Below are 16855 nucleotides of genomic sequence, written 5' to 3'. Positions count from 1 at the left end.
AGGTATTTGTCCTGTGTGATAACAATCATATCTATACCTCATCTTGGTTTTTCCATTTTCTACTCATAATAGCTAACAAGCCAAACATCTAAATATGAACACATGTGCTGATTCATTTTGTAAATTCAAAAATTGCTTAACCCTTACAATAAAGAGAATGACATTATAAAGGTACAGTAAAAGAAAATTGTTAAAGTAGGAATAAATAATTTTTTTGTCCTGGTACTGGGGCTTGAATATAGGCCTAAACAAAGAGTCCCTTAGTTGTATTGCTCAAGTCTAGTTTTCCACCACTTGAGCCACAGCTTCACTTCTGGCTTTTTGGTGGGTAACTAGAGATAGGAGTCTCAGACTTCCTTTCTGTGGCTGGCTTCAAACCGTGATCCTCAGATCTCAGCCTCTTGAGTAGGTAGGATTACAACATGGACCACTAACACCTGGCTGTATGTAATCTTTTAAAACATAAAAATATAGCAAGAAGAAACAATATATATTCCTTTATGACTAATTATAAAATTATAATATTCTACAATTGATTTATATAAATTATGAATAATGACCTTTTTTTTGGCGGTTGTGGGGGCTGAACTCTGGGCCTGGGCACTGTCCCTCAGCTCTTCAGCTCAAGGCTAGTGCCCTACCACTTGAGCCACAGTGCCACTTCTGGCTTTTTTTTTTTTTCTGCTTATGTGGTCTCATGCACACGAGGCAAGCAATCTACCACTGAGCCAACTTCCCAGCCCCAATAATGACCTTTTTTGATGTTATCTTTTTTTTTTTAATTTAATTTTATTTTATTTGTAAACATACTGTACAGAGGGGTTACAATTACATGGGCAGGATAATGCGTACATTTCTTACCAAGCATTGCAGCCTCCTCCTTTGGTTTACCCTTCACATCCCTTCCCAGCCTCCCCCCTCCCCCCAATCCCAATCCTTCTCCTTCCCCCCCCCCTTTTTTGATGTTATCTTGACATAGACTATATGAACTAAATGTTAAGAAAATCACCAAGGTGGCTGTCCTTTTCTGGATAGATGACTACTATGATATATGAAGATAACTTTATTGTTGATAACCAAATTTGTTTAAAAATAATACAATGAAAATTATGGTTTAAAATATGTCTGCTCCTCCTTCATTATACTGTATAACAAATTTACTGTGTTAAATGTAACCTTAAAAAGTATAGTGCTGGTAGGGTGCTGGTGGCCCACACCTGTAATCCTAGCTACCCAGGAAGATGAGATCTAAGGATCGAGGTTTGATATTAGCCCATTCAGGAAGGTCTATGAAATTCTTTTTTTTTTTTTTTGGGGTCCGGTCATGGGGCCTGAACTCTGGGCCTGGGCGCTGTCCCTCAGCTCTTCAGCTCAAGGCTAGCACTTTACCACTTGAGCCACAGCGCCACTTCCGGCTTTTTTCTTTTTGCTTATGTGGTTCTGAGGAATCGAACCCAGGGCCTCAGGCATGCAAGGCAAGCGCTCTACCACTGAGCCACCTTCCCAGCCCCAGGTCTATGAAATTCTTATCTTCAATTAACCACTAGAAAACTGGATGTGGCAATGTGGCTCAAACTGGTAGAGTGTTAGCCGTGAGAGAAAAAGCTCAGGGATAGTGCCCAGGCCCTGAGTTTAAGCCCCATGAGACAAAAAAAAAAAAAGTAAGTGCAGTGCCGAATAAAAGACATCTGAAGATAATTTTCAAAACTTATCCTATTCATTTTGCAGGCTTTTTAAAATAATGCTTTGGAAAAGATAATTTTCTTTTAAGCTGTAGGGTCTTATTTGATCTTTTAACTTCAAAGATAATCAATTAGCTTTTAGTTTTTCAGAAAATTAAACTATTACGTATTATGCATCTCTGATTTCTTTTTAGAATTAATATATATCAAAGACTTATTTATTCATGAATGAGGGAACAAACAAGATTCTAAAGCTTGTCCAAAATGCATTTCCTTAGTTTTTAGAAGTTGTTCTAAATTGGGTGCTGGTGGCTCACACCTGTAATCCTAGCTACTCAGGAGGCTGAGATCTGAGGATCATGGTTCAAAGCCAGCCTGGGCAGGAAAATCCGTGAAACTTTTATCTCCAATTAACTACTAGAAAACCGGAAGTGGCGTTGTGGCTCAAGTGGTAGAGCACTCACCTTGAGCTGAAGAGCTGAGGGACAGCACCCAGGCCCAGAGTTCAAGCCCCATAACCAACTAAAAAAAAAAAAAAAAAAAGAAGAAAAAAAAAAAAAGAAGTTGTTTTAGGGTTGGGGATGTAGCTCAGTGGTAGAGTGGGTGCTTAACACATTTGAGACCTTAGATTTAATCCCCAGCACTCTAAAAGTAAATAGACATAAATACAGAATAGTTATAATTATGTCCATACTTTTATGCAAGTGGCTTGAAATTACATTTTAATTATTCTTTTAAACATATTTTGAATAATTAATGTTATAGGTGCTTAGAATGTACAAGGTACTGGGCTTAGTTCCCAGCACTAATGGGGGTGGGAAGGAGTGAGGGAAAATACTATATCACCAGAAATATGATTTCAGAAAATATGATTTCAGAAATATGATTTAAATTAAAATGGTAATTTAAAATACTAATAATTTTGTTTTTTGGGAGGTTGCTGTGAATTAAACACAGGGCCTCACACATGCTAGGCATTCTACCACTGAGTAACATTTCTAGCCCTTAAATTATGTTTAAATTGATTTTTAGGAATTACTTTAATGTATGGAATTCAAAATAGAAATGCACAAAATTTTTCAAAAAACAAAGCAAAAATCAAGGCAAAAAGTAATGTGAAGTGTGAACTTTGTTTCCCAGATGACTTGGCAACAAAACATTGAAAGGTAGAGTCAAACTTGGAACAACTACAATCTGAAAAGTATCCTGTTCTTAAATAAACAAGAAAAATAGGATCTAGGGAAAAGAAAACAGTATTTTTCACACATAAGCATATTGAAGGTTCTATGAAATCCAGAAACAACTTGGTTTAATGTTAATTGAATAAGATAATTTCTATGGCAGAGAAAGGGTTCTCTGAAAAGATATTCCCTGAAAAACCTTCATTGGGAAAATGCCTCATCTATCCATCCTCTCCCTCCATCGACTTATTCAACAAGTTCGCATTGAAGGCCTACTATATGCTAGACTGTGAATGAGAAAGAGATGACCTTGATGAATGCTTTCATGATCATTGGGTTTATATGAACCCCTTGTGTCTCATGTGAACTATTTCAAGGTATTTGCAGCACTGTTTTTTGTTTTGCCACTAGTATTAATTTTATTAATGGAGAGAAAATCAGAAGGAAACATTGACAAAACTATCTGGGAAAGGGGAAATACAGAAAATGTGGCATCCTGACCAAGACTTGAGTTATCTTTGAAAAGAACTTTGATTTGGGGCAAATATTATCGAGTAAGATGCTTTTGGTTGCCGTCCTCCTGTAGCTTGGATGTGATAAGACAATTGCTTCTAGATCAGTTAGCTGGATGTCTGCTACTTGTCAGAAACACTAGGTGTCTATCAAAAGGGCTTTAAATATGGACCTCATTATGAACCCTTTTAGATTAATATGCACTCAAAGTGTTTCCTTTTCACTATAAGTTTTTCATTCGTGAGTTTTCTTGCAACCATTTTTTCCCTGCATGCTTCTTCTTGGCATAATCAACTTGTAACTCTACTTCTGTGATCATCTGGTCTTCTGTGTCCTCACCATCTGTTAAGATTCTAGAGATCAGCACTCAAGCCCAGCTTTAATAGCAGAAGGAAAAGGGCATTCAGACAAGTAGACAGGAAGAATGGTTGCAGATGCTGAGGAAAATAAGGGAGAAGTAGGGCTATGCTTCCTTTAGATTATTGAGGCATGCGCAAACCATCATGTTGCATGAGAAAATAATAATGCTATGAATCAAAGTATGAAGAGTTTGGAGTAACACATAGTTTATTTTTTTGTACCTGTCCTGGGACTTGAACTCATGTCCTGTGTGCTGTCTCTGAGATGCTTTTTGTTCAAGGCTAGTGCTTTACCAATTGAGCCACAGTACCACTTTCTGTCTTTTCTGTTTATTGGAGATAAGAGTGTCATGGACTTTCCTGCCTGGGCTGGATTTGAATTGTGATCCTTAGATCTCAGCCTCCTGAGTAACTAGGATGACAGGTGTAAGCCACCAGCACCTGGCATATATAGTTTATTACAAGAGGAAAACAACAAAGCAAATGAACGATGTAAATAAATTTGGGCATAAATGTTTAACTGCTTTACTAAATGGCTGTTATTAGTTTTCTACCATCAAGCATATTTAAACATTTTGTAGTTTGCATCATTTATAGTTAGGCTCCATGTAAAAAAATTCTGATACCTCCCATGGTGTTTTACTCATAATCTCAGTCATTTTATGTGCATATACTCACTTCAAAACATAAAGTAAAAGTAACCAGTTTGGGTGTCTAGCTGTGTGAACTGCATGCAGGATAGAGATAGCTTGATCAACTTCCTGTCCTAGGAGGAAGTGGGGTAGGGTAGAAGGCAGGTCTAGCCATGGGTAGTAGCACTAAGGATATGGAAAGCATCCAACAAACTACTTCAAATCCTCCAAATGAAATTCAGTTAATACTTATTAAGTCTCTGTGTACAATGTACAACAAAAGAAACAATGTCTTTGCTGAATTAGAGATTAGAGATTACTGACCCCAGCAGGAATACTACCCTCTCCTTCTGTTTTCTTTTGGCAAAGTGTTCCTCACAGAATTATGGTTTTAAATACAAAGGAAAACAATTATTATATAGTGAAACAGTTATCAAGTCATTGATAATTGGTGATACAGCAATGCTATATACATGTGTGTGTGTATACATATATTTGTGTGTGTGAATATGTATTTGTGCTGGGTCAGAACCCAAGGCCTTTTACATGCTTTCGGTAAGAGCTTTACTACCACTGACTTACATGCCAACCCCTATATTATTAATTACTAATCATTATTCCTTCTCCTTCTCCTCCCCTTCCTCCTCCTCTTCTTCGTTTTCTTGATACTAGGGCTTGAACTCAGGGTTCCTTGCTGTTATTTTTTTCCCAGTCATGGCTGGCACTGTATCAGTTGAGCCATACCTTCTGGCTTTTTGCTGGATAACTGTAGATAAGAGTCTCTTACATTTGTCTGTCTTGGCTGGCTTCATCCCTGAGCCTCAGATCTCAGCCTCCTCAGAGATAAATTACAGGAGTGAGCCCCTGATGTCCTGGCTCCTATACTTACTAAAGCATTAAGCAGGAAGATCTAGTGGCAGATCTTATACATTTCATAATTTCAAATTAGTGATGTATGTAGGAGATATTTCTAAAGACTTGTAACAATGTAACCAGAATCCTAGTCCAGAGGCCTAATTCTAGGTTTCCAACATTCATGTCCAGCCATTTGCCCCAAAACATCAAATAAACAAATGAAAGAGAGAAGTGAAGGGCAGAGAAAGGAAAGGAGATTTAATATGCGCCAGCTCCTTCCCACAAACACAACTGGTCATAATGAGCAACTTAAGCATTTTAGTCCATCTTCTGGGTATAGATAGGAGCTTTAGGCTTAGAGGAAGACATGGGATGGGGGAGAGAGGTAAATAAGCGTAATTAAAGTTCTAGTCACAGTATGATTCTGCAAAGATATCTGAACAAGTTATCACTACCATCACTCGAGGAGAATAATCTGCTTCCCATGAGATGACTACTTCTACTTCAGCTCCAGAGTACAGCCTCATTATTATAGGTAATTGCGCTCATTTTTTTCAGGGGTGGGGGGACAATCTTTCTGCAAGGCTCTGCTATTAGGGGTGTCTTGGTCTCTTGTCATAAAGATGTTATCAGTCCTATCCTTCCTAGATCTCAAAGTGAGAGAAAAGGAGACATATAATATAAAAGCAGGAATGCCAAGCTTTTCTCCTGCTTCTAGTTCACTTTTAGGTCTAAGTAAGAAATCAGTGCTTCTTGGTAAAAGCAGTTTCTAAAGGACCTACTATAACAATTCTAACACAGTATGAAAATATAAAATATTTCTGTTGGGATGATGTCTAGGAACTGCTCCTACCTTCTGTTGTTTGTTTTGTGTGTGTGTGTGCGTGTGTGTCTACATTTGTAATTGGAAAAAAGCCTAAATTGTAGGTAGAGTTTTATAATATAAGATATATAATGTTTTCTTGTTCAAGTTTGTTTGCATTCTCTTTATAGTTCCTTGGAATTGTGTGTGTGTGTGTGTGTGTGTGTGTGTGTGTGTGTGTGTGTCTGTGTGTGTGTGTGTCTGTGTGTGTCTGTATGTTTATGTGTGTTCATGTGCTCAAATATATGTCTTTCAGATGGGATAAATGGTTAGGAAAATGAAATTACCTAATAATTAAAATATCATTGAGCATAGGCAAAGCGCTCTAGGATTGAACAGCAGAGTGCTTGTAAGGATTCAAAGAAGACAGAGGAATTCAGAAAAACTTAAATTAAGGTAAAAAGGGAACAAAGAGAATAGGGATAGGATCAATCCTCTTCAGACTAAAAGACTTGGCTTTACTTTTGGAGCTAGCTTGTGGTAGATAATTTGGAAAACTTTGCAGGACAGCTTTGCACTTTTTTTTTTTTTTTTTTTTACTAGTGCCAGTACTGGAATAGAATTCAGGGCATCAGACATTTTTGCTCAAGGCTGGCACTCTACCATTTGATCCACACCTGCATTTCCATACCTTTGCTGGTTAATTGGATTTCAGGGTTAATTAGATTTGACTTCCCAGGGTTGGCTTTGTACCTGATCCTCAGACGTCAGCCTCCTTAGTAGCTAGGATTTACAGGTGTGAGCCACTAGCACCTGGCTCCACATAAACACATTAAAAAAAAAAAAAAAAGCTAAAATACAACCATATTTTAAAAATAGTAAGATAAAAGGCATTGTTTTAATTTTTTTTTTTTTTTTTTGTCGTTCATGGGGCTTGAACTCTGGGCCTGGGCGCTGTCCCTCAAGCTCTTCAGCTCAAGGTGAGCGCTCTACCACTTGAGTTACAAGCACCACTTCCGGTTTTCTAGTGGTTTATTGGAGATAGAAGTCTCATGGTCTTTCCTGCCCGGGCTGGCTTTGAACTGTGATCCTCAGATCTCAGCCTCCTGAGTAGCTAGGATTATAGGTGTGAGCCACTGGCTCCTGGTTTGTTTTAAATTTTTACAAATCTTTTTGATAGCTAACAGAAGACATCTAGTTTCTCATATATATTCTTTTGCATTGACATGTTACAATATCATGTTATATACCTTCCAGGAAACTCTATATAGTAGTTGTAAGAGAAGGACAGGGATATGGGCAAACTATATTTTATTATTGTGAAGACTGTTTTTAGCATATGGATATTTAGGAGGTCTCTAGGCTAATACATTGAGAACTTTGATTTAGAAATTTAAACATTTCTCTTTTTGTTGCAAGTTAATTGTCCTTTAACTATAGAAAAAGATCAATTAGGAATAAATGGCTAAAAAAAATCCAAATATAGGTGTGTGTATGGCTCAAAGGGCCTATCTAGCAAACTCAAGGCTGCCCCTCCCCCCTCAAAAAAATCAAGTATGTGCGTGCTAGGTACTTCTTGTTCCTTTAAATGCCATACTGCTCTTTCATCTTTCTCCATATTGTGCTGTGACTTGTACAGTTAATAGTAAGATGTCTCCTGATCCATTGACTTCAGCTAGACAATGGTTATGCTAACAGGACACTTGCTGGTCAAGAGTTGTTGTCAGGAAACCCTCTGCCCGAAGCCCATTCTATCAACAAGTGTGTGTAATCCCTTCCTTCCCTCATCTCTCTGATAGAAGGCTAGCATAACATGCCATGATCCCCAGTAACTAGCCCTTGGGTACTAGACCTTATGGTTCATCTCTACCTTGCTTGCACTTTTGGAAATAGTCACTTTATTAAACTCTACTTAATATTGCAAATTTAAGTGTACCACTGATTTCATGATATAATGAAAGAATTACCTGAAGAATACATTTCAGTTGAAGTATTATGCATTACATTGGTCCCGTTAATTTTAAGGGAGGCTACAAAGCATGAAGCCTTGGTATCTCAGAGCCTCTGGAAAGAGAGCTGGGTATGTGAAACCAAACTGGTTGTCAGTCAAGGCGCCTTGATTTTACTTCTTCTTGGTTTTCTTCTCACCTATGCAAAGATAAGACAGAAGCATAGCTGTGAAAGTGTTTAAAAATGCTAATGTGGCCATGGGTACTATATACCAATGCCAGGTTCATGATTAGCCCAAGCCACTGTCTCTTTTCTTTCTTCTCCCCTCTCCTTCTCTCCCTTCCCTCCAATCTTTCCTTTTTTTTTCTTTTGTGGTGCTGGGATTGAACCTAGGATGTCATGAATACTTCACAAGTTTTCTAGACTACGCTACATCTGCAGCTCCAGCCAGTGGTCCTTAAAATGTGGTCCCTAGACCAGAGCACTATTACCATAATACTTCACAAGTTTTCTAGACTCTGCTACATCTACAGCTCCAATCAGTGGTTCTTAAAATGTGGTCCCTATTACCAAAGCACTATGAGAACATGTCAGAAATGTAAATTCTCAGGCACCAACTGAACCCTACAGAATAAGAAACTGTGAAGAGTTTGTTAATGTGGGTTTTTCCTTCAGGTAATGCTGAGGCTTGGTGAATTTCTGCCCTATGGAATTCATGACATCAATCCCATCATTTCCTGACCTCTCTTGCAGCTGAAGTGGTCATGTGATTTATCACTCTTAGTGCCTTGAACCTGGGTATCTTATACGAAGTTCCAGTCACCACCCCTAATTGTGGAGGCACTGATATAGCACCTACTTTCCAACCTTTTATTAGGTAAGAAAATATCACTCCTATTATCAGGCACATTTAGTTTTTCAGTTAAGGTTTTCCCTTTATATTGCCAAACATACTTCTACTATGACATGGTTTAAAAGTTTAAAAGACTGTACTCTTCAGGATGGCAAAAATTTTAAACACTATTTCAATGATGAAATTAGTATTAACACATACTCTGCAGTAGAGTGACTTTTTTTCTTTCAGGAATGGACCTTGTATTTGCTAGGCTTATGCTAGAATCATACCTACAGCCTTGTTTTTTGCTAGTTATTTTGGTGATGCAATGTAGTGAACTTTTCTGGCTCAGCTTTACACTAAGACCTCTACAGCTTAGCCTCCTGAGTAGCTAGGTGTGAGACACAGGCACCATCAAGAACTGGCTTCTGCTGGGAGCAGGTGGCTCATGCCTGTAATCCTAGCTACTCAGGAGGCTGAGATCTGAGGATCACAGTTCAAAGCCAGCCTGGGCAGAAAAGTCTGTGAGACTCTTATCTCCAATTAACCAATAGAAAACCAGAAGTGGTGCTGTGTCTCAAGGGGTAGAGTGCTTGCCTTGAGCTGAAGAGCTGACGGGCAGTGCCCAAGCCTAAAGTTCAAGCCCTACAACTGACAAAAAAAAAAAAAAAAAAAAGGAATTGGCTTCTTACAGATCTTTAAGGTCATTTTTCAGCATGTGTGGCTCACTTCTTGCTGAATCTCCAAATCTCCAGGATATTTAGGGATACAGTCCTTAGTTGCACTTCTCTGGTCGTGGGGCCTGAACTCTGGGCCTGGGTGCTGTCCCGCAGCTCTTCAGCTCAAGGTTAGTGCTCTACCACTTGAACCACAGCGCCACTTCTGGGTTTTTTCTTTTTGCTTATGTGATGCAGAGGAATTAGACCCAGGGCCTCAGGCATGCAAGGCAAGCGCTCTACCACTGAGCCACCTTCCAGCCCCTGGAAAAATATTTTTAAGAAATTATGCTGTAGTTTTATGAAAGTGAGAGATTTAAAAAATTGGCAATACTTGTTCTAGAGGAAGTTATGATTCCAATTTTACAGGATAAACCAAACTCAGAGTGTAGTTGTTTGTGGAAGTCATACAACTAGTTAGTGGCAGATCCTATTATGATAATTAATGTTTATGATATATTATGTATTTAGATTCATGCCAGTTTTCCTTTTTAAAGTTGTAAATCTTGTTAGGCCTTCTTTCATCCTTTAGTGTTTTTTTTTTTTCCTCCCTGCCACCCATGGGACTTGAATTCTGGGCTCAGGCACTGATTTCAAACTTTTGTGCTCAAGGCTAGTGCTCAACCACTTGAGCCACAGTTCCACATCTGGTTTTCTTGTAGTTTAGTGGAGATAAAAGTCTCATGGACTTTTCTGCCTGGACTGACTTTGAACTGTGATCCTCAGATCTCAGCCTCCTGAGTAGCTAGGATTACAAGAGTGAGCCACTAGTGTCTGGCTTGTTTTAGTGTTTTAATCAAGTAATGCATACCACAAAAATTAGTCTAATTATCTCTTTTCATTTGTTGTATGCACTTAGAACAGTGGTTTTTTTTGTGATAGGAAGAATCCATAATCAATATATAATCATTGGCCCACTTACATTACTGAGAAGGAAATCAAGGAGAGAAACCACTTTGTTGCCTTTCAGTGGTTGCTTGGGTTTTCAAGACAAGGGTCTCCGGGTGTCCTCATGCTTTGATCTTTAGCGTGGTTCCTATTTTGGAAGCTGGGGTTCCCAATTTCCTTCCCCTTATATAAGTTGTGCCAGGAAAAAAGCAATGTGATTTAAGGATTTACTAATCATTAAGCAATACTTTCTGAGAACTATATGATCCCACAATGATAACAAAGAAGATAAAGGCATGGTAAGGCCTAAGTAAGTATACTTCTTTTTCTTTATTGACCTGCCTTTTTGGCTTTATCCATTACCTGTCCTACCACAGGTGCTCGAACATTGATGTGTATAAAAATTACATTGGGAAATATTTCAAAAATTTACTTTCTCCTTGGGTTCAATCCTCAGCACAATGCATACATTATTTATTCGTTAATTTATACATACCCAACCAAATAAACAAAAATACATTTGTCTGAGCTTTGTCCTGGGTTCCTGGTTTTGCAGGCAATAGTGTAGCTAGGAATCTATATCCCTATGATTCTGATGCTGTTTGTTTATTCACCATGCTGGAAGGAATACCATCCAAAGCAAACTTTAGTAGGTTAAAAAAAGGAAACAAAACCTGTATTGCAATCAGATTTCTGCATGGCCAGAAATGTCCTACTCTTAAATTTGCCCTTTTCTCTACAGTTACCTAGCACTCTTGGCTTAACTGTCCAAAGCAATTAACACCAAAAGTATGAATAAAGTTAAAAGCACTTGCATAATATATATATATATATATATATATATATATGTTTATCTTACACTTTTTTGTTAGCTTTGGGAATTAGCCTGATAGTACCTTCCACCTTAGTCGAATTGCCGGATTCTCCTTCATCTGCCTGTTGGAATCATCTTCTTGGTTAGTTTTGTGAAGCGTTTCTTAGTAAACTTAGTCACAGTGGGAAATCCTTCTTATCAACATCCCCACATAAGTTTGAACGATCATTTACCATCTTAAACATTGAACCTGCATAGCCTAACTTGGATTCGTATCTCCAGCTTAACACAGCAGCCGTCGCTCATTAACTGTGGGATGATCTAGTGAACGTCGGATACCAAAGCCGCAGTTTTAAAAATCAATGCTGAGAAATAAAACACGGAAAAGCCAAGTAGGGGACAAAGAAGAAATAAAAATAATCTTCCACGTCACAGAAGCCTTCTGAAGGGATTACCTGCCCCATTTTCTCTAGTAGTTTTTCTGCCTCTTCTGACACCTCAATTTCCCGCCCACTCTCTCTCCTCCAGGAGACGGGTCGGGCAGGTATCCCAGACCGGCGGTTCTGATTGGTCAGTAATGATTTCATTGTTATGAAACATCCGGGCCTCTCTCCTTCCCAAACACCTCCTCGAGAGCCCGGCCAGCCCCAGTTTCCCTCTCCCGCGTGCACTGTTCGTGCGCCCCACCCGTGACTAAATCAAAACAACCACTTCTTGCCAGTTCGATACTTGTCCGCGGCTGCGTTATCCCTCCGCGTCTCCACTCCGAAGAGAGGCATTTACTTCTTCCAATGAGGGGCTAAGGAGTACTTTGTAAGCCAATCAGTAACCAGACCCCTGCAGTTCCGGGTGGGACTAAGCCTCCACACCTATAACTGGACATCCCGTTGGCTCCTACATGGCGCTTGTTTTACTCGAGGCTTAGAGGTCAAAGATAAAAGAGGCCGGTTCTCGGAAGAACAGACGGATCTGAACAGACGCTCTGGGTTTGGTCATCTTCGAAAATTATCCAATTACTTTTCAGATGCTTCCCCGCCTTTTGCGCGTTTTATTTAAAAACACGAAAAAAAGCCAGTGTGGCGGACTTGGAAATTGGTTCATTGACGGACACGTACAGAAAGCCAATGCCCGTGGGTTCAAGCCACCATTTGAACCAATAAGACAGGGAAACGGCTGGGGCTGGGCCTCTGCGAGGCTGAGCGCAGGTGGGCGTAATTTGACTGACGGAGGGCTCTACTTATGGCTGGTAGGGTGGGCTGGTCCGTGATGTCCGGGAGATAGAACATAGCGGAGGCGGGGCTGAATCAAGTAAATGGTAATGAAAGGTTGGGTCTCACTCAGTGGGCGGTGTTTGATGGATAGTTAACCTTGCCAATTGAAGGTGGTTACTGGTGCCCAATGGGAAATTAGAGACTCGGGGGCGGGGCCGTGTGGGCGGGCAAAGTGAAGTACGGAGGCACCTGGGGAACCGAACTGGGTGGGAGAGTGAAGATTGATATGCCTTTCAGCAAATCGCAGGCGGCTAAAGGACGCGCGACGGCCCAACGGGTGGGTTCTGGGGGCGGGGCTCTGTGAGGGGCGGGGAAAGGGCAGGGTGCGGGGAGGGGGTTGCAGAAGGAGCCGTGCGGCTGCTGCTCAATGGCGGAAAAGCCACCGGTCCTCTGACTGTTTGGTCCCCCTGGCACTTGCGGGGGAGTTTCCTGCCGGTGCGGCTGGAGTCTCTGTTTCTCCGTGTTCGGTGGCTGGAAGATGCTCCAGAGAGACGAGGCTGCGGCGGAGGAGGTGGCGGTGGCCGAGTCGGCAGCGGCGCTGGGGTGGAGAGAAGGCGGCAGCGGTGGCGGCGGTGGTGTGAGGGGCCGGGCGGCGTAAACAGCCCCGGAGCCCGCGGAGGCGGTGGCCGAAATCCCGAGGGCAAAGCGGCCGCTGAGGCAGGGTCGCGCCTCCGGTGGAAGCCCGGGCTGAGTGCAGCGGGGGACTCAGCGCGGGCGCGAGCGAGACGCCCGAAACGTCGCCTCTTTCCCTCGCCCCAGGTAAGGCCGCCGGGCGCCCGTCGAGGCGCACCGCCGAGGCCCCGGACCGTCTTCGGATGCCACCGGGCTGCAGCCGGGGCCTCTGCCCTGCCTCGGCTCGCGGAGCCGGGGAGCGGGACGCTGGGCCTGGTTTCGGGATAGGCCCCTTGCCCGACCACCGCCTCCGCTCTCGAGGGCGAGAGAATAGAGTTTGCTCCGACGCCTGGAAGTCGACTGCTTCCCCTTCCCTGCTTGGTCCCGCCAGCATCTCTCTCCAGGTCCATGACTCTTCCTTCCCGGTGCTTGCCCTGTTTGAAAACACCACCTTTCCGCGTTTGTTTCCTCGTCAGCTTCTGCCCCGCTCTGCGCTCCGCTTCACTTCCTTGTTAAAAGCTTTCTCGATTTTCTGCCCATGACTCTCACCACCTCCTGCCTCCTTACTGCGTTCAAGTCGTGTTTCTTCCTCGTAAGCCGATTCCCGGCTTGTCTCACCCTGCTAGGATGTCATTCTTAACTGGGAAGTTCTTAATTGAAAGTGCTATATCATCAGTCTACCCCAAATCTACAGGAGACCCATTAAGAACAGGGCCAGCATTATGTGTGAGCCTCTTTTTATGTACTGTAACTCCTTACAAATAAGATTATGTTATTAGGCATAGAGTGAATATAACACTGAAATCTATTTTTTTAAAAAATAAAAGACCCAGTGAAGGTTAGAAAGAATTGTTTCTTTGTTTTGTTGAAGTTTTGTGACTTCTCATGTCATTTTAAGCTGATCTAGGACGTTTGCTTATTGGTCAAAATGCTTCCTAAGGCTATCAAGATCTTCTACAAACAGTTCGAAAACTTAAAAAAATATATAAACAACTAGGAAGCGGATTCGATAAGTCACAATTTAAAGAACTTTCAAGACAAGCTTCACATGATTAATGTATCAAAATAAAGTTGGCAGGAGTCTTGTGAAAGGATTATTAAGGAATTTAACTTAGCGTTATGTAGCTATTCTGGTGGGGGAGAGCATTCTTTTTCTATTACCAACAGTTTACAACTACTGTGATGTGAGAATTACTAAGGTTTATTGTGGGATTAACACAGGAACTTTTTTTTTTTCTTTTTTTTTTAAGCTACTGCATGGATGGAGAAGTGGTAATTGTTCAGGGAAGACAGTGTAAGTCACAGTGTGTTCTAGGAGATGAGAGAACATGCCATGGACACTGAATGTTAATAGATGTTATTTCATTTACTTTCTCTGTTGTGCAATAGCAGAGTTCCTATTGTTGGCCTACTTTTAAATAGAGCATTTCTAAGTAAATAGAGAGGCTAGTTATTCTGATTATAGTAGACTTTATCTAGGGCATAGGTAGTTGAAGTAATAGTAACTTGGTAATCTTAAAATAAATCTTATATAGGCTTCCCAAATGTCTTTTGTGTTGTTATAATAAAAAAATTAAATTTAGTATTCAGGACATATTTTCTGGGACATTTATTGTTGGCTTGCCAATGCCTTTGTCCTTTTTGTTTCTTTTTCGAAAGTTGTGTTTTCCTTCTTCATTTGCTTTCATAAAGTCTTCTAACAGTTCCTGCATAGTTCTTTATGTTGTGTTAGGATGGATTAGTGTTTTTTTGTTGCTTTCCTGCCTTTTAATATTTCCCCAGTTACTTGTACATATCTTTTCAATTTATTGATGAGATTATTATTGTCTTAAAAGTGACCAGCAGAGCTTTCAACACCTGTAGTCTAAAATTGGATATCTGATTTCTATGGATATTCCAGAGGCAGGTGAGAAAGCCTTTTTAGCATGTGAAGAAGTACTGTTTTATGTGAGTATATGGCATAATTACTAAATCCCTTAAGATAACATCACATGAAGAAATGGTAAAGTATCTAAATAGCTGTGCTTCTAAGAACAGTTGATTCACAAGTTGCTAAGGTCAGAAAAGTAGCTCTCACGAAAATTAGTTTCCTATAATGTACATTTTTTTTTTTTATGGAAACTTGAATTGTGATGCAAATCAACTATCTTTTGGCACTCTTGAAAGAGTACAATTTGCAATAGTATCACTTAGAGGATATAGAGATTCATACCATGATTGAGCCAATAGTGGAATGCCCTTTTACATTGATTGGTAAACATGTATTGTATATGTTTCTTGGTATGAATGGTACATATTTCCATGTTCATTGGTATATAATCTATATTTTATGAATGTTTATATATTTAACTTTTAGAGTATTGTGACATTTGCCTATTATAGAAATTAGTAATAGAGGCCGGGCGCTGGTGGCTCACGCCTGTAATCCTAGCTACTCAGGAGGCCGAGATCTGAGGATCCCGGTTCAAAGCCAGCCCGGGCAGGAGAGACCGTGAGACTCCTATCTCCAATAAACCACCAGAAAAACCGGAAGTGGCGCTGTAGCTCAAGTGGTAGAGCGCTCACCTTGAGCTGAAGAGCTGAGGGACAGCGCCCAGGCCCAGAGACCAACAAAAAAAAAAAAGAAATTAGTAATAGAATATAATAACAGTGGTTTTTCTTCCTTAGCACTCTGGATTCTGAGGCAGGGGCAGGAGGATTAAAAGGTTGAGTGAGGCCAGCCTTAGCTACATAGTGAAAAGAAAAATAAGAAATTCGTAGATATCATATGATACTTCACATTTTCTGAAAACCAGTGACATCAAACTAATAAAAGTGTGTGTGTGTGTATGTATGTATGTGTGTGTGTGTATGTATGTTTGTGTGTGCTCATTTGTGCCTATCCTGGGGCCTGAACTCGGTGATTTAGTGCAGTCACAATTTTAATAGCAGAATATACTTAAGAGAATTTAGAGGAATATGGTATTTCTGGATTTTTCAGTGATTCTCTTTGCCATTGATTTTGTTTTTCTTTAGTAAACTAATTTCAGATTTGGAATGAAGCTGAATACACTATATTAGCAATTTTAATGTAGAAGGTTATCTGAGAATCATATCAGAATTACTGACTTAAGAGGATTGACAGTTGAGGATATATATAAGATTCCTGAAAATTTACATAGCCCCCAAATATGTAAGTTAGATTATATCTCATTTCATTATACTGTACTCAAATAGTAAAAGTAAAATAGAGTAGATTTTGGTTTTCGTGGAAAATACTTGATGGTATAAGATGTATAAAATAACAACTTGTAAATCAGCTTCTAGCAGCCAGCCTAATAAGTACAGGTGATGACACATGAGTTTCATAATTTTTTTAAATTGAGGTGTTCACTTTGATTTAAAATAATAACTTTTGGTCTTTTTGACAAAGTATGCTACTATTTTTGATTAAGTATTTTGGTTTTGTTTTTTTTTTTTTGGTCCATCATGGGGCTTGAACTCTAGGCCTGGGTGCTGTCCCTCAGCTCTTCAGCTCAAGGCAAGCACTCTACCATGTGAGCCACAGCGCCGCTTCTGGCTTTTTCTGTTTATGTGGTGCTAAGGAATTGAACCTAGGGCCTCATGCATATGAGGCAAGTACTGTACTACTGAGCCACTTTCCCAGCCCCATTTTGGGATCTTTTTACAATTAAAACATTTTTTAAAATCTCTTTGTATAGACTTGTTTTGAGAAGAGATTTTTAAAAGCATTCCTTCTGTATTC

At 40.2% G+C, this 16855-nt stretch overlaps 1 protein-coding gene across 3 annotated transcripts in view; it reads left to right on the top strand.

Moving 5' to 3' along the window:
• The first annotated feature begins 12831 nt into the window (after window positions 1–12831).
• Ppm1b (protein phosphatase, Mg2+/Mn2+ dependent 1B) overlaps window positions 12832–16855 on the top strand; it is a 53560-nt gene continuing 49536 nt past the window's right edge. For all 3 annotated transcript variants that reach the window (XM_042675389.1, XM_042675390.1, XM_042675387.1), the window contains exon 1: window positions 12832–13257. The gene's annotated coding sequence lies outside the window, so the exon portion shown is untranslated. The remainder of the gene's footprint in view (window positions 13258–16855) is intronic.

The sequence above is a fragment of the Dipodomys spectabilis genome, unplaced genomic scaffold (genome assembly GCF_019054845.1).
Source record: "Dipodomys spectabilis isolate Male_0828 unplaced genomic scaffold, ASM1905484v1 ptg000026l, whole genome shotgun sequence".
In the NCBI taxonomy this organism is placed as follows: Eukaryota; Metazoa; Chordata; class Mammalia; order Rodentia; family Heteromyidae; genus Dipodomys; species Dipodomys spectabilis.
Note: the sequence above shows the minus strand (reverse complement) of the source record. Positions and strands in the feature narration are given on the sequence as shown.